Source organism: Castor canadensis, chromosome 6 (assembly GCF_047511655.1).
Source record: "Castor canadensis chromosome 6, mCasCan1.hap1v2, whole genome shotgun sequence".
Taxonomy (NCBI): domain Eukaryota; kingdom Metazoa; phylum Chordata; class Mammalia; order Rodentia; family Castoridae; genus Castor; species Castor canadensis.
This window is the reverse complement of record NC_133391.1, coordinates 102192195-102211426: the sequence shown is the minus strand read 5'-3', so window position 1 is coordinate 102211426 and position 19232 is coordinate 102192195. Positions and strand designations below refer to the sequence as shown.

The window sequence follows — 19232 nt, the reverse complement described above, 5'->3', positions numbered from 1 at the left end:
ATATTCACCTTAACTGTCTTCTTTTACCCTCCCCCGCCATGTGTGACCTCTCCTTAGAGTGACCTGTTTTTCATAATATTGCTGTATTTGTATTAGATCTATATTCCGCATATGAGAGAAAACATGCAGCTTTTGACCTTCTGAACTTGGCTAACTTTACTTAAGATGATGTTCTCCAGTTCCATCAATTTACCTGCAAAAGACAAAATTTCATTTTTCTTTGTGACTGAATAAAATTCTATTGTATATAAGTACCACATTTTCTTAATCCAGTCATCAGTAGTGGGGCATCTTGGCTGTTTCCATGGCTTAGCTATTGTGAATAATGCTGCAATAAACATGGGTGTGCAGGAGCCTTTATTGTAACCTGACTTACATTCCTTCAGGTATATCCCTAGATGTAGAATTACTGGATCATATGGCAGTTTTTAGTTTGTTGAAAAGCCTCCATACTGTTTTCCATAGTGGTTGTCCTAATTTATATTCCCACCAACAGTGTATGAGGGTTCCTTTTTCCCCACAACCTCACCAACGTTTGTTGTTTGTGTTCTATCATTGTATTAGAATGGTAGCCATTCCAACAGGAGTGAGGTCGAATCTTAACATGGTTTTTATTTGCATTTCCTTTATGGTCAGGGATGTTGAATATTTTTTTCACGTGGTTTTTAGCCATTTGGACTTCTTCCTTTGAAAAAGCTTTGTTCAGTACATTTGCCCATTTCTTCATTGGGTCATTGATTTTTGCGGGGAGTTTAGTTTTTTGAGCTCTGTGTATATTCTGGTTATTAATCAATCCCTCGTCAGATGTATAGCTGGCAAAGATATTCTCCCATTCTGTGGGCAGCCTCTTCAATTTATAGACCATTTATTTTGTTGTGCAAAAGCTTTTTAATTTCATGTAGTCCCATTTGTCCATCTTTTCTCTAAGTTGCAGAGCCACTTGAGTTCTTCTGAGGAACTCATTATGCCTATTGCTTCCAATGTATTCCCTGCTCTTTCCTGCACTAGCTTTGAAGTTTCAAGTCTACATATTAAGGTCCTTGATCCACTTTGAGTTGATATTTGTACAGGGTGAACGACATGGATCTAGTTTTAGTTTTCGGCATGCAGATATCTAGTTTTCCCAGCAACGTTTGTTGAAGAGGATGTCCTTTCTCCATTGTATGTTTTTGGCACCTTTGTCAAAAATCAGATGGGTGTAGCTGTGTAGATTCATATGTGGGTCTTCTGTTCCACTGGTCCTTTTTGCAGAAAAAGGTTATGGGGGTTTTTCTTTCCTTAAGTGATAAGAATTATTTTGTTTTATTACAATGTAAAAGAGTCCATGTTTGCATGTTATCAGTAGTGATAACATAGTTCCTAACATGGTGAGTGAATCCTCTGAAGGCTAAAGTCACCCCCTATACAACTGGCTATGATCCATTACTGACACAGTAGACAAACAGTACTTTGTCCCAAACACAAAGCCCTCTGGTATTGAGCACAGTGTGTGGAGTTTCAGCACAGTTGTATCTCAGCTAGGGTGCCATCTCTTGCAATGAAATATTAATAGAAACAGTGCTCTATTTCTTCAAATAAAAACTATTTATGGTATTTCTTTTTCCCCTATTATTCTTATGACAGTACAGTCCAGTGTTGTTATCTCACACTTAGACTCTTGCAACATCTTTCTGATTACTCTCTCTTTTTCTAATCTTTTTCTCCACTTCATTATCTCAGATACCTATATTTCAAAAATAGGAAGTTAATATCTTCACTCTCAGCATTATGGTCATTAAAGTCTCATCACCCAAAAGACAAGTCTAGTCTCAGCCAAGTGTGGTGGTACATACTTGTAATCCCAGCTATTCAGGAGGCAGATCAGGACAATCACAATTCAAAGTCATCCCTGGCAAAAAGTTAGTGACCCCCTCCCCCAACAAACAAGCGAGGCGTGGTGCTTCATATCTGTAATTCCACCTACTGCATAGGCATAAGTAGGAGGATTGCCTGTCAAGGCTGACCCTGGCCAAAAAGCATGAGACCCTGTATGAAAAATAACTAAAGCAAAAAAGGAGTGAGGGAATGGCCAGTGGTAGAGTGCCTACCAAGCAAGTGTTGTGCCCTGAGAAAATAGTTTAGTCTCTTTAGCTTATGAGATCCCACAGCCCTCCCTGGGCCATCCTTTCATCCCCAAGTCAATTACTATTTATCCTGTGTTCTGATCATGTTGGTCTCTTTATTGTTTCCTAAAGTTGCCTGATACAGCATCCTTGCTCATGTTAAGGTCCTCTAGTTGTTAAATCTCTTATACTCATTAAGTGACACAGTAACATGTAGATGAACAAGGTAGAGGTAGGAGGGGCTTATCACCCTCCCATGATCTTCATTAGCTTCCCAAAGCTCTAAAATAAGCCATATTTTAAGTAAAAAATGGTGTGCTTGATAAACACAATTCCCCTTGGCGTCACTTCACTCCTTTACAGAAATCCTGGAAGCTCTCAATATCCAATCACTGCAAATAAGAAGTGCTCATTTCCTCCTCCATGCCTTGAAAGTACTGGTCCCACAGTCATAATAGCATTTGTCATACCATGGAGTGGGAACTTGTTTGGTTATATGTGAGGTTTTTTTACTAAATTATTAATTTCTTGAGGGACAGGAACATTTAGTATTCATGTCTATATTCCAAGGGTCTTGCAGAGTGCTCAGTGGATGACAAAAACAATTAATATTTGTTGAATTAATGAATAAATTAATAATCATCAATGCACAATAAAATCCTATAATTGAGTAAAGTATATCATTAAGAAGAGGAACTGTTATCAACAAAAGTAGAAATCAAATTTATCTTGTTGATCTGTTTATAGATATCCCTTGGAAGGTTTTTTATAATTAGCACTATTTTTCCTTTTTCTTTACTTCTATGAGCTATGTTCAGCTTTGACTTCAACCTGTAGCTGACCTCCACTTAAATATGCCCCACTTACCTCAAATCCAAAGTTTCTAGGAAAAAAGTTTCTGTCTACCCCAAAGAGAAGCATTTGGCACTCTGTTTGAATTTTTTTGCCAAAATTTGATTGCACTGATGTGTGAAATATCCAGTCAACATGGTACTGTAAATTTGTTTTGCCTTCTACCCTTCCTCCATATACACAGCAGTTAAAGTTAACATATAACAAAAGAATATTAATATGGAGTGTCCTTCTTTATCTCGTTTGATCAATGTAGGTTTGAAGTCTACTTTGTCGGAGATAAGTATGGCTACTCCTGCCTGTTTTCGGGGACCACTGGCTCGGTAAATCTTCTTCCAGCCTTTCATTTTCAGCCAGTGCTTATTTCTGTCCGTGAGGTGGGTCTCCTGTAGGCAGCAGATTGTCGTATCTTCCTTTTTAATCTAGTTTGCCAGTCGGTGTCTTTTAATGGAGGAATTTAGTCCATTAACATTCAGTGTCATTATTGATAAGTACGTGGTGATCCCTGTCATGTAGTTGTCTTTTTGTTTATTAAGGGTTTGATTGTGTGTAGCTGAACCAATGTTACTCTTTACTTTCTTGCCTTTTCTTCTCCTGTGGTTTGGTATTGCCTGCCCTTTCATGGTTTTGTTTGCTTTCATTACCTGTGTACAGAATTCCATGGAGAATCTTTTGTAGTGGTGGCTTGGTGGTCATATATTGTTTTAATTTCTGCTTATCATGGAAGACTTTTATTGTTCCATCTATTTTGAATGATAGTTTTGTGGGTAAAATATCCTAGGGTTGAAGTTATTTTCATTCAGTGCTTGGAAGATCTCACCCCATGCTCTTCTTGCTTTTAATATTTCTGTTAAGAAGTCTGCTGTGATTTTGATGGGTTTACCTTTGTATCTTATTTGTTTTTTCTCTCTTACAGCCTTCAATATTCTTTCTCTAGTCTCTGTATTTTTTGTTTTAATGATGATATGTCGTGGGGTAGCTCTATTTTGGTCAGGTCTGTTCGGTGTTCTGGATAGAAAAATCTACTCTAAAGTTTATTTGGAAACACAAGAGACCGTGAATAGCCAAGGCAATACTCAGCAAAAAAAGCAATGCTGGAAGTATCACGATACCCGACTTAAACTGTATTACAAAGCAATAGCAATAAAAACAGCATGGTAGTGGTGTAAAAACAGACATGAAGACCAGTGGAATAGAATAGAAGATCCAGATATGAATCCACACAACTATACCCACCTCATTTTTGACAAAGGTGCAAAAAATATACAATGGAGAAAAGACAGCCTCTTCAACAAATGTTGCTGGAAAAAGTGGTTATCCATCTGCAAGAAACTGAAACTAGATCCATGTCTATCACCCTGTACTAGTATCAACTCAAAATGGATCAAGGACCTAAATATCAGACCTGAAACTCTGAAGTTACTAAAGGAAGGAGCAGGAAACACTCTGGAACTAATAGGTATAGGCAAGGACTTCCTCAGTACAACCCCAGCAGCCCATCAACTAAGAGAAAGGATGGACAAATGGGACTTCATAACATTAAAAAGCTTCTGCACAACAAAAGAAATGGTCTCTAAACTGAAGAGACCACCCACAGAGTGGGAGAAAATAATTTGCCAGCTATGCATCAGACAAGGGACTGATAGCCAGAATATACAGGGAACTTAAGAAACTAAAGACTCCTAAAATCAATGAACCAATTAAAAAATGGGCAACTGAACTTAATAGAACTTTCTCAAAAGAAGAAATTCAAATGGCCAAAAAACACATGAAAGATGCTCACCATCTCTAGCCATAAAGGAAATGCAAATCAAAACCACACTAAGATTCCACCTCACCACTGTTAGAATAGCCATCATCAAAAACACCACCAACAACATGTGTTGGCAAGGATGTGGGGAAAAAGGAGCCCTAATTCACTTCTGGTGGGAATGCAAGCTGGTACAACCACTCTGAAAAAAAAATTAGAGGTAAAAACATCTAAACATAGACCTGCCATATGATCCAGCAATCCCACTCCTGGGGATATACCCAAAAAAATACAACACAGAATACTCCAGAGGCACCTGCACACCCATATTTTTGCAGCGCTATTCACAATAGCCAAGTTATGGAAACAACCAAGATGCCCCACTATTGATGAATGGATCAAGAAAATGTGGTATTTGTACACAATAGAATTTTACTCAGCCATGAAGAAGAACGAAATCTTATCATTTGCAGGTAAATGGATGGAACTAGAGAACATCAGTCTGAGTGAGGTCAGCCAAACTCAGAAGACCAAAAATCATATGTTCTCCCTCATATGCAGACTTTAGATCTAGGGCAAATGCAGCAATGTGGTTGGACTTGGATCACATGATAAGGGGAGAGCACATTTAGGTGATAAAGAAACAGGCAGAAAACCCAAAACATGAAAGCATTTGATGTCCCCACTCCAGAGGAGCTAATACAGAAACCTTAAAGCAACAGAGGTTATCATGAGAAGGGGATCAGTAACCAGGGTAAAGATCAGTTAGAAATGAATCAACATGGGTCATAACATGTGTACACGGAAGCAATGCTAGGAATATTTCTGTATAGCTACCCTCAACTCAACTAGCAAAAACACTCTGTCTTCCTTATTAAGCTTGTCTCTTTTCTTCAACAAAAGTAGTGATAAAGGCAGAACAGGACCTGCCTGGAACTGAGGGGGGAAGGGAAAAGAGGGTGGGAGAAATGACCCAAACAATGTATGTACATGTGAATAAAAGAATAAAAAAAAAATCGCCAAGTACTGGTGGCTCACACCTGTAATCCTGGCTGGCAGAGTTGCTTAAGTGATGCAGTACCTGCCTAGGAAGCATGAGGCCCTGAGTTCAAACTCCAGTACCACCAAAACAAAACCAAAAAAAAAGAATATTAAAAATAAAAGGAACATCTCTGTGGGTCAGAAATTCATCAAAAACATAAAAAAGGTGAACTAGGCCTAAGTCATAGCCCTGTTCCTGGGCCTGTAAACAGGTGGAGGTGGGAGCATCTCAATAGCCATGGTAGTTTAATAGAAACTAAAAGGTTCCTAACCCATGACAGGTAGACTAGAGTGACAGACCCTGCATAAAGGAACTGGAAAAGAGCTGCTGTCATAGCTTGGGCTTTGACTTAAAGGAATACAGTGGCCCAGGGAGAAGGCAAATACCCCATCCCCTTAGGTACAGAGCCAAGATCTATAGAGTTCAGAGACTGCCTATCTGTAATATCACCATGGAGACAGAAGGTCCAAGACATCAAAATAGTCCTCTTTTTGAACTGACAGTACTGAGAGGAAGCAACGATAAAGCCATTTCAATGGAAAAGGTAACCAGAGAAAGAGAGAGAAGAAACAAATGCTTTCTACTCAAGATTAGCTGCAATCTAAAAGTCCCCCAAACAGAAGGAAAATTAACAAAGGCAGACCTTAAAATAAAAAGGATGAACCTAATCCACAGTTTTTAAAACAGTGTGATCTATAAATACTTTTGAATAAGTATGTTAAGATCCTCAAAAATATAAAGCAGGAAAGAGCAAACCATGGCCCTACAGGTCACTCAACTAGTTGTTTCCCTGTTTGTCTTCTTACTTTTTAAAAGCTTTGTAGAGCTGCAATTTACTTACCATAATGTACCTCTGTTTAAACTGTGCAGCTTGATGGTTTTTAGTATGTTTATATAGTTGTGTAACTATCACCATAATCTAATTTTAGAGCATTGTCATCATCCCAAAAAAGAAATGTCATGCCCATAAGTAGTCACTCCCCATTCTCCATTCTCCTGAGCCCTAGGTAGCCACAAGTCAACCTTCTCTCTCTATAGATGTCTATTGTAGACATTTAATATACTGGGATCTTAGAATATGTGGTCTTATGTGTCTGGCTTCTTTCACTTAGCATAATGTTTCCAATTGTCATCCTTGTTATAATATGTATCAATACTTAGTATCTTTGTTGCTAATTAAGAAAAAAATTAACATACTTACACGTGAAATAAATATTACATTTGTAAAAGGAAGGGGGATTACTGAAAAGTCTTTTACATTAGCAAAATATCAAGTGCAGTTTGAAAGTTCCCATGTGTATAGTTTTGGAAATCTGGATAGTGAGCAACTTTGCTTCTTAATATTCTACGTTTTTGTTTATAAATGGTACAAGCCCCACTTAGAAGTTCGATTCCAGCAACTAAGGTCTCTGAAAACCTATGCTTCAAATAAACACACAGACTGGTACTCAGGTTCTTTTCCCTTTTCCTGTGAGAAACCTGTACTTTCTACACTTCCTGAACATTGTACCTGGGGAGGAATGTGGTTCTTATTAGTCTCAAGCAGGTCCAGCTTAGCTCTGTACAGTTCCAAGCATGCAGTTCTTAGCTTTTTCCTAAGGCACATTAGACAGTTTATAGTTCAGTTATATTTTCCCTTCATTTTTAGACTAGATGAGCACTTACAGAGTACTAGAAATTATTATGAGAAATATATTCTCTAGCAGTAAATTAAATCACAAGTAGAACATAAACCCCCTTTTCTTATAAAAATGTGATTTCCTAGTTATATATTATGGAAAATTTTAAGTCCTTTGGTCAAGTGATTTGGGTTGTTTATAAATCATTTTAGCAATGAATAAGATGCACTTTGAGAATAGAGAAAACTTCCCCGTTTGTTTGTCGGTCCTAATGAAAGAAACTGATACAGGTATCAGTTTCTTACGCCCTACATTTTGAAGTAGCTTTTTGCTTCTGACATCCCTCCATTTCAAGTGGAGTTCAAATAAACTCAATGAAATCCAAAGGAACGGGGAGAACAAAGAAAGACCTCCTCAGAAATGAAATGCACTCTATGTTGTAGATGAACCCCCCGCTCCCTGTGCATGACCTGGAACACCATAAAAGTATCTTTGGGAGCCCTTTGGCTGTCTGAATGCTGTGAACCAAACTTTTGCAGGTCAGTGGCTCCTAGTGAGATTCACTAGCCTCCTCCTCCCTTTAGTGGGATGGATGTGCCCCAAGCATGAGTCATGATGAAGGTATACTAAACTAAACTTCAGTGTCTCAAACAGCATTTTAAACAAAGCCTATAATTTTCGGGTTTGGTTTTGATCTCTGGCAGTGATAAGCTTGTCTCGCCTTTCAGACTCATTAGAGTTTGCTGACTCCTTTCTGATTCATCACAGTTCTTATGTGAGGGATGATTCATGAGCCGGAGGAGAAAATTAATTTGAATAAAAGAGGAAGTAAGTGATTACAGATCTCTTCTGTTAAAAGAATCCCACAAGTATGTTTCAGTATTACATATAAAAATGGAAAAGTGGCTTGACCAGCTGGCCATGTAAAATGTGCATCACAGGTATTTGGACTCTCCTGGTGGTGTGATGACCACTTATCTTGCCTGGAGCATTGTTTGTGATGAAGACTTCCATTTCTTCATCCTGAGAGCGAACAACAATAGTAAAGTAAATCAAGATTCCACTGCTATCTGAAAACATTGAAAACTCATTATAATGAATATTTAAAAGCTTCAGCTCTTCCTTTCTAGAGTATGACTTTTTTATATCTGACATTTAAAATTTTCAAATAGAGCTCTAAAATATTCAATGAAACCCAAAAGAAAAAGAGAAAAAAGAAAGAGCTCCTGATGAATGAAACACACTCTGTGTTGCAGTCTCCGAAGATGGCTACCATCCATTTTTTTTCCCCTCCTTTTATGACATGGGTACTACCCTTCACATTACGAGGTGGAGTCTACTTTCCCTCCCTTTACACCTGAGTTGGCTTTAGTGTTGCTTTGACCAATATAATATGATGGAAGTGGTGCATGTCATAATGGGTGTAACTGTTCGGAGAACTAATGGCTCCAGATTTCTTTTCTCTTGGAAGTCATCTACCATGTATGTCCGATTACATACATGGTAATGGCGGACACCTTGGGCAAATCCAAGCTAGTCATATGGAGCACACCTGTGGAAAGACTTGGTCAACCAACCTGCAGTGGTTTCAGGCACCCCACCTCTGATTCCACACATGTGAGTTAAGAAGAATTGTAGGTTCCCACCCCAGTGGACACCACACTGATCAGAAAAACTGCCTAGGCCAGTTGCAGGATTGTAATAAATAATTACTAATTTTAAGCCATTTAGTTTTGTGCTAGTTTATTACAATCAATAGCTGAAACACTGGATCTAGAACTCTCATTTTTCTCACATCAAGATGAAGTTTGTCATTGTCATTTTAAGTGCTATTGCTTACAGAAACATTCATGGTTTATAGGTAAACATGGGAAAATAACAATGTATTTTTTCCTAAAGCAGAATTGGGGTTTCTGCTAAAGCACAGTAAAAGTGACCTTACCTGGTAAGAGTTCATGCTTGAGGGGGGATACAAAATGTCCAACATAGCAGGTTTCACAAAGTCCTTGGCAGTAAGCTTCTTGTTTGTATTCATTCTCCTCCCAGTTTCATTGCTGAGAAGAAAACAAACAATGCCTAGAGACCTGAGGAAAACCCCAGAGCTTCTCACTGTCCAGAGGACAGATTCTTCCACTTGAGCTTGAAAATCCTTTGTGAGGACCGTCAATTCAGTGAAGACTTTGCTTAGTAGTGATGGAAAAAATCTAAAATATTTCAAGAAACAACATGGATCTCACTCTCTGCTTAGATTTATGTCTGTGATCTCAGTCCTCTAAGATTTTAATCAGAAATCTTTGATCCTGAAAAATATGTACCCAATGTTTTCTTCTTGCTGTTTTTGAAAACACTTGGGATTTGATATTGCTCATGAAAAACTTCCAGAACATAGATGGAGCTGTAACTCAGTGGTAGAATGCTTACCTAGTATGCATGAGGTCCTGGCTTGGGTCCTCAGAGCCACAAAAAAAAATAAAAAAAAAAAATAATAATAACTTCAGGACCACTAACCAAGTGTTCTACCACTTGAGCCACACACCCCAGACTTTGTGCTTTTAGGTTGTTTTTCACATAAATCTTTTGCGAACTTTGCCCAGACTGGCCTCAAACTGTAATCCTCCTACCTCCACCACCCCAGTAGCTGGGATTTACAGGCATGTCCCCACCACGCCAGGCCCTTTATTATTTTTTATTGATGCATATTAATACTACAAAGTGAAGGGTTTCATTGTGATATTTCCACACATTCATGTAACATACTTTGATGATATTCACTGATCCATTACTCTTTCTTTTCCCCTCCCTCCACTATCTCCCTTATCTTTCTTAAACATTTTCATACATGCATATAATGTACTTCTATCATATTTTCCCTTCCATCTCCCACTTTTTTTCCCCCAGTAGTACCCCTTTTTATGCCTTATGTCCTTTTATGTTCATGACAGAAAACAGGTGCTTCCTGGGACTGGTTTATTCCATTTAACATGATCTCCATTTCTATCCATTTTCCTGCAAATGACATAAATTCATTCTTATTTATGGCTGAATAATCTTCCATACTGTATACATACCACATTTTCTTTATCCATTCATCTGTTGACAGGCACTGAGTCAACAGATTTATGATTCCATAAATTGGCTATTGTGAATAATGCTGTAATAAATGTGGAAACCCTGAATTTCTACATGTAACCAAGAAAAGGGACTGAAGAACTGGATCTTTCTAGAACTCATATTTCCTGAATATCTCTACCTCAGTAAACTGCCTTTTACCTAGTCTCAGTTATATGATGATAACTGTCAAAGGTAGTCTACCTATCAGGTTATTTCAATACCAAACTGTAAGATTTAATTTACACTTGTTTTCTAGTTAGGCATAGGTCATAAAGCAAGGATATAGTATGGTTGAAAGAAAGATTAATGAGTTGGAACCACATGTAAGTGGCAAGTATGAATTTACTTGGCCCTGGGGGTTGACATTACCACCATCATCATTGTCATCATGGCCATCCATTAAGCTTTACCATGTGCCAGGCACTGGCCAAGAATTTTATATATACAGGTTTTATCTCAGTTATCTGAATACAGTCAGATACCCCCTTCTTCCACACAGTTTCTAAATATCTTTCAAAACTCCCTCTCCCTTTCTTTTGCCATGACTATGTCTGGTGTATTAGTAAGCTCTGGCTGCCATACAGATGCCATAGACTTTGTGTTAAACAGCAGACAATTATTTCTCACTGTTCTGGGGGTGGAAGTCCAAGAGGAAGTTGCTAACTGATTTAGGTTCTGGTGAGGGCCATACTCCTGGTGTGGTTGTCTTCTTCTGTGCCCTCACATGGCAGAGAAAGAGACATTCATCTTGTATTTCTTCTTATAAGGTCATTAATTCCATCCTGAGAGATCCACACTTGTGATCTAATAACCTCCTGAGGCCCCATCTCCAGATGCTATCATACTGGGAGTTAAGACATCAACATATGAATTTGAGGGGTACAGGAAATATTCAATCCATGGCACCTGGGCTATATCTCCCATCATCTCAGACTATTGCAACTGTTTTGAGACTGATATTCCTTGATTCTTATCTATCTCAATTCCATACTAAAGCATTATAAAATGTAAAATTGGCCATATCTTTAAAATTATCCAATGGCAATCCTTAAACTATAGAATCAAAGGGAAATTCCACTGCGTCCCCACAGAAACTCTCTATATACCCCAGACAGACTTACCTTGTGCTGTTACCTAAAAGTAATATAATTTCTAATAAGGCTAATAAGCTGAGCTCACTCTCACTTGATGAATTCATCATTTATGGTGGTGAAAGAGGAGAAGGTACAGAAATCAAACTAATTTCTGTCTTAATCCCCACCATGAATAGATGGTGTTATTAGTCTAGATAATCAATGTGATACATTTCAAGATAATATCTAGAGTATCAAAGTGGCACTGTGCTCCAGGTGCATTATACATTCTTTGACTCTTAATATGAATGGCATCTCTTGTTGACACATGCATACCATTGTCATGCCACACCATGATTGATCCAGTGACCCAATGAAACATCCCCAGTTATTTATAATTTTTGTACCTACTAAATGAATTTCCCATGTATTTCCTTACTGTTTACTCCAAACTAATAAAAACTTCAAATTTTAATTTTCCTGTCATATCCTACTTTTTTAAAGGACTTACTGTCCCTCAAATCCTTCTTCATTTATCCTGAAAAAAAATTACCAGTGAGTTATTACTTTTTACTTTGTTAAAAACTCCATAAAACAGTTATTCATATCTATTGCCTTGATTTAAGAGCAATTTTTTAATACATGACTGAAGTTTTCCATTCACCTCCTAACTAATGAAAATATGATTTCTGATTTTTAAAAAATATGTCTCTCTAGGATTTATATATAAAACTCAACTAGACAATAGAAATATTCATTTTTCAAGGCTATTTTATCTTGGAATATATATGACATTGAAACACTGTATTTCACCCTTGACCTGGTCTGTGAGCCACTTTGATAGGCATCAACATGGTGGTTCTTTAATACACTACAGCTCTGTCTACTCGACTAAATCCCAAGTTCTTCAGTGTAATTCCATTCCTAGTTTGCAACATTTTCCATGTTTTATTTATTGTCATTCTTATTATTTAGTTACTTCCTATCTAAGATTTATGATTTATATGGTCCACAAAATAATAGTTTGTGTGATCACACTTTAAATTGATCAACTGGGAAGATCCAAGATAATGGATAGTGTAGGGAATCAGAATTGCTGAGCTCCATGACAATAGAAACCTCTTCAAGACATAAAAACTACACTTGGAAGATAAAGCATCAAATAAAATTGAGCCCTGTGGCATCCTGGACCCTAACCCATGGAAAGCTACCTATTCCCTACCTTGCTGAACCCAGTCCCAAGTATCTGCCTTGAGAAAAGCAGCATACCATTTCTTCCCACAGACCAGTTTCAAACCTCCCATGTAAATCTGCAGACCCAACAGGTGAGCAACACACACCACACATGATTCCCCTACCCACCCCCCAAAGCATAATCCAGCAAAGCCCCTAGGCAGATTGAATGCCTCCCTTCCCCCGAACAAAACTGAAAAGCATAAACAGTGATTTGTAATCTACCACTGATGGTGGGGGTGGGGTGGAATGCTGAACCAGGCTTAGAGAACAGGGGTGGGGCAAGGAGCTGAACCCTCAGTGAATGAAGTCAGGACAAGGAACAAAGGCTGAGAGCAGGGATGAGGTGACAAGCCAACCTCCCAGAGGAACCAAACTATCAACTAGCAGAGGCAGGGCGAGGCACCGAGACTGAGAGCATATTGGGGCAACAAGCCAATCTCCCAAAGTGGGCGTGGTGAATCACTGAGCTAGTCTCATGGGACTGATGGCAGTACTCAAAACTGAATTGCCCCTCCTTGCTGGGGAAGAAGCTGACCAGACAGAATTGCAGCTGTACTGCAATGCAGCTACTGCCTGGCAAAAACAACAATAGACCAGACCACTGTGCACAAACTGGTAGTGAGTTACCTCAGATCCTAAATGCAACCTGCCCTGTGGACAGAAGGAACAAAATACTGCTCACAAGCTAGTCATCTGGTGAGACCACTTCAGAGCTCCCGCTTGTAATGGATAGCCCATAAGACCAAAGAAAGTGGAAAAAAAAAAAAACCCTCTAGCCAACTCCCCCTCAAGCTGCCCAACAAAAAGGGCAGCACCCTTCCTCACAAAGTCCAGAATACCAAGCACCAATACCAGGATTAGAGGCAAAAGGAGTAAGTCCACAGCTTTTGCCAAGCAGACTGAAATGTTTGTTGTTGTTGTACCTGTTTTGTTTTGGTTTTTTTTTTAGTATTATTAACTTTACCATCACTTTTTTCTTATACCTGTTCTTACCCACCTCACTTTCTCTCCTTTTCTTGTGCTATATTCTATTGTCCTTACCCACAACTACTCTTTCTGCCCCTTCTCATCTACTCTTTCCCCCATCTTCGGCTCCCCCTCCTATCCTTCCCCAACTTGTCACCACATTATCCCTTCTCCCTACACATTCACCACCCACTGACTACCCTACTGTGCCAACCATACATACTCCCAGTCCTCTACAATCCCTGACACAAGCATTCTCCACTACAACAGTGCAAATACCCCCAAATACACACAGGGACCACAAAACCCAGAAGTCCCCATACCTCTTCCTCCACACACACCCCTCTTTCTGACCCTCTTTTAACACTACCTTTACCTATTACCCAAGTTTCTATCTCTAGCCAAACAATGATTACCCTCCCAATTCCCACTGTTTATAGAAATTATCATCAAGGAGTTTCTTATATAATATGTAAACAACTGATCTGGCATTGAACCAGTGAACTTTTGTTATTGCTAATTTATACATCCAGGCCAGGGACAGAAATAGCACATCAACCCAGCTAACAACTAAGCCAATCATAACACAAAAATTAAATCAAGGAAAGAAAACAGGCAATTAAAACTTCCAACTAGCCAAATAAAGAACATAGGTGCACAGCACCAATTAGAACGACCTGGAGAAGAAGGCAAGGAAACAACACTGCTCAAAAAAACAATTCAATGGAGGATTTAGTAGGAAATGAAGAAAATGAATACCCAGTTCCTGACCCCAACAAAACAATGATAAATGAGCTCAGTGATGCCCACAAAAAATCTCTCAAAGAGGAAACCATGGACGACATCACTGAGAAACTCATGGAGAAGCTAAAAGACAGTAAACTAGAAAGTACAAGATGCATGCAAGAAATTTCAAGACACCACAAATAAAAACTTGAGAAGACTCAGAAACAACTAAATAAACTCAGAGAGGACTTCAGCAAACACCAAAGTGAAACAAAGGACACTATAAAAAAAGAGAGAGAGATGAAATAAAGAAGACAATGCAAAATATAAAAGAGGAGTTGAACAAATATATGGAAAACCTCAGAAAAAAGAATCAAATAGAAGTCCTGGAAATAAAAAAATCCCTTTAGTCAAATAAAAAACACAGTTGAAGGCCACATCAGAGGACTAGAACAAGTGGAAGACAGAATCACAGAGCCCAAAGATAAAATTATTTTAAAGAAAAAAACAGAGGAACACTTAGTCAGATAACTCAAGAGCTGTGAAAGGAATATGCAAGAACTCAGCAACACCATCAAAAGACCAAACCTGAAACTAACTCATGAGCAGTGAAGTAGGAGAAGAGGTGCAAGCCAAAGAGATACAGAATATATTCAACAAAATATTAACAGAAAATTTCCCAAATCTCAAGAAAGAATTGCCTATTCAGGTACAGGAACCCTCCAGGACACCAAACAGACTTGACCAAAATAGAACCTCTCCATGGCACATTATCATTAAAACAACTAGCACAGAGAACAGAGAAAGAATATTGAAGGCTGTAAGAGAGAAAAAACAAATAACTTATAAAGGTAAACCCACCAAAATAACAGTGATTTCTCAACAGAAACCTTAAAAGCAAGAAGGGCATGTGGTGAGGTATTTTGAGCACTGAAAGAAAAATAATTTCAGCCCTAGAATACACTACCCAGCAAAACTATCATTCAGAATTGATGGATAAATAAAAATCTTCCACAATAAACAGAAACTGAAACATTGTATGACCACCAACCCCCACTGCAGAAGATTCTACAAGGAATTCTGCACACAGAAGATAAAAGCAGACAAAACCATGAGAAGATGGGAAGTATTAAACTGCAGGAGAAGAAAAGACAAGTAATCAGAGAGTAGTGTTGATTTGGCTGCCCACAGTCAAATTCTTAAACAAACAAAAAAACAACTAAATGGCGGGAATCACCACAAACCTATCAGTATTAACACTGAGTATTAATGGATTCAACTCCACTATAAAAGACACCATTTAGCAAACTGGATTGAAAAGGAAGATCCAACAATCTGTTATTTACAAGAGACCAACATTATTGACAGAAAGAAACAGTGGCTTAGGGTGAAAGGCTGGAAGAAAATATACCAAGTTAATGTCTCCCCAAAACAGGCAGGAGTAGCAATACTTGTATCAGACAAAGTAGACTTCAAACTTATGTTAGTCAACTGAGACAAAGAAGCTTATTTCATACCGATAAAAGGGACAATACATCAAAAGGAAAAAACAATTAACCTATGTCCACCTGATGTCAATGTACCCAACTTCATCAAACATACACTAAAAGACTTTAAAGCACATTTAGACTCTAACACAGTGGTAGTAGGAGACTTAATACCCCTCTGTCACCAATTGGTAGGTCATCCAGATAAAAAATCAACAAAGAAATCCTAGACTAAATGACACCGTAGATCAAATGGCCCTAACCGATGTCTACAGAATATTTCACCTTAAAACATATACGTTCTTCTCAGCAGCTCATGGAACTTTATCTAAAATAGACCATAACCTTGAAAAATCTACCCTAAAGTTCATGTGGAAACACAAGAGACCACAAATAGCCAAGGCAATACTCAGCAAAAAGAGCAACACTGGAGGTATCACAACACCGACTTCAAACTGTATTACAAAGCAATAACAATAAAAACAGCATGGTACTGGCACAAAAACAGACATGAAGACCAGTGGAACAGAATAGAGGACCCAAATATGAAGCCACACAACTATACCCAACTTGTCTTTGACAAAGGCACTAAAATATACGATGGAAAAAAAGCAGCCTCTTCAACAAAAACTGCTGGGAAAACTGGTTAGCAGTCGGCAAAAACTGAAACTAGATCCATGTATATCACCCTATACCAAGATTAACTCAAAATGGATCAAGGATCTTAATATTAAACCACAAAGTCTAAAGCTGATACAGGAAAGAGTAGGAAATACTTTGGAACTAATAGGTATAGGCAAGGACTTTTTCAATGGAACCCCAAAAGCTCAGCAACTAAGAGATAGCATAGATAAATGGGACCTCATAAAACTAAAAACTTCTGTACAACAAAAGAAATGGTCTTTAAACTGAAGAGACCACCCACAGAGTGGGAGAAAATATTTGCCAGCTACACATCAAAGGATTGATAACCAGAATATATATAGGGTACTCAAAAAACTAAACTCTCCCAAAATTAATGAACCAATAAAGAAATGGGCAAGTGAACTAAACAGAACTTTCTCAAAAGAAGAATTTCAAATGGCCAAAAAACACATGAAAAACTGCTCACCATCTCTAGCCATAAAGGAAATGCAAATCAAAACCACACTAAGATTCCACCTCACTCCTGTTAGAATAGCTATCATCAAAAACACCACCAACAACATGTGTTGGCGAGGATGTTGGGAAAAAGGAACCCTCATACACTGCTAGTGGGAATGAAGCTAGTACAACCACTTTGGAAGACAATATGGAGGCTTCTTAAAAAACTAAAAACAGATCTGCTATATGATCCAGCAATACCAATCCTAGGGATATACCCAACAGAATGTGACTCAGGTTACTAAAAAGGACCTGCACACCCATGTTTATTGCAGCACTATTCACAATAGCCAAGCTATGGAAACAGCCAAGATGCCCCACTACCAACAAATGGATTAAGAAAATGTGGTACTTAAACACAATGGAATTTATTTAGCCACAAAGAAAAATGAAATTTTAACATTCACAGGTAAATGGATGGAACTGGAGAACATCATCTTAAGCGAAGTTAGCCAGGCTCAAAAGGCCAAAAATCACATGTTCTCCCTCATATGCAGATTATAGACCTAAAACAAGTGCAGTAATATTATTGGACATGGGTCATACTCAGGGGAGACCGCACATGGGAAGGATAGGGAAAGGGTGGGAAACCAAAAATTTGAATGTGGTTGATGTGCTTACTCTATAGGAACAAATATAGTTATCTTAAACTAGCAGAGGTCACTATGGGAAGGGGACTAGGAAGTAGTGAAGAGGTCTGGTAGAGATGAACCTGGGTGGGTTGTAATGTACGTATGCATGGAAACAACCCAAGGATTCTCCCTGTATAGCCATCTTTATCTCAGACTAGCAAAAATGTCATGTTTTTCTTATTATCTTTTATGTCTTTTATTCTACAAAATCGGAGAACAAGAGGACAGAACCTGGAAGGGGGAAAGCGGGGGGAGGAGAGGCGGGGATGGCTGTGCAGGGGAGGAGGTAGCCCAAATAATATATACACATGTAAGTAAGTGCAAAAATGATAAAATAACGTAAAATATAAAAACAATAAATTGATCAACTGGTAAGGTATCCAGAAATAAAAGAAATTAAGTTTGATAGTACTAGAAAAATAGAAAATGGGGACAGGTAGTCTGGGAAAGTAGCAATTAAATCATAACTTTTTTAAGTATTTGTTTGGCTCAATGCTGATGATCATAACACCACACTAGTTTGCACATTATAAAACTCAGAGGTTGAATAATTTAAAATGATATTTAACATACCGTTTTCTTTCAGAAGAAAAGAATACTATACCAAAGGTGTAGGTTGAACTTCACAGAACCAAAAGGCAATAACAAACTTTGATCCTCACAACAGCAATCTTTCATTTGCCTTATGGTAACTGAAACAGGCTGCCTCATAAAATAACACTTTCCTTGAAACCAACTACAACAGACCACTTTTTCCAACTAACAGGGTTTCAAGCATATTTTTGTTCCATCCTGTACCTCAAGGCCACTTTGTCCCTGCTTAATAATTTTTTCTGATTTTAAATCTGTGCATTTTGTTTACACTACCATTTTCCTATTCCTATTACTATGGTTGCTATTTTTCCCCTCCCTAGTTCACCATTCTGCTTTCCATATCTCTCTCGGAACACAGCCTCTCACTGTCCTACTCTCCCAATTGTTTATTCTTACTTGTTCCTTATCTTCAATGTGACCCTCCTTTCTCTCTGTCCGTGCGGAATTCAATCTGAACCTGAGATAGGAGATTTCATTATATTGCCACCTCGGCTTTCTCTTTGAGCAGGTTTGCCAACCACCAGCGCATTATTTGCTCTTCTTCTATCAGCCAATCAGTGGTACTCTGTAATGAATACTAATTTATTCTAAGTAACCTAAACTGAGCCATCTCTGCTTCTCAGAAATCCTTTTGATTATCTTTGATTCTCAAGTAATCCTTAAAACAGAGGCCACTGCCCTTAATTAAGTCTTGTGTTTAATACTTCTATCCTTACTCTGTATTCAAGAGATAAAAATGACATTATACTATCTCACTCAATTTGCCTTATTTTCATCTAATCATTTCTCTTTGTTGTCTCCCTTCTTTGCCTCTTCTTTCTCCCTTCTTACATAAGAAAGTAAGCAGCTCATTCTCATGAAAGCAGATTCTCCCAATTCTACCTTTCATCTATTTTTTC

General features: G+C 38.2%; 1 protein-coding gene and 1 long non-coding RNA gene across 6 annotated transcripts in view; one reads left to right on the top strand and one right to left on the bottom strand.

The window, feature by feature from the left end:
• The window catches only part of Adgrv1 (adhesion G protein-coupled receptor V1), a 609243-nt gene that overhangs the window by 503752 nt on the left and 86259 nt on the right, over positions 1-19232 (top strand). The window lies entirely within an intron of this gene.
• The window catches only part of LOC141424172 (uncharacterized), a 50485-nt gene continuing 36371 nt past the window's right edge, over positions 5119-19232 (bottom strand). For both annotated transcript variants that reach the window (XR_012449114.1, XR_012449115.1), the window contains 2 exons: positions 9308-9419; positions 5119-8388 (listed from right to left, as the gene is read on the bottom strand). This is a non-coding gene — a long non-coding RNA (uncharacterized lncRNA). The remainder of the gene's footprint in view (positions 8389-9307; positions 9420-19232) is intronic.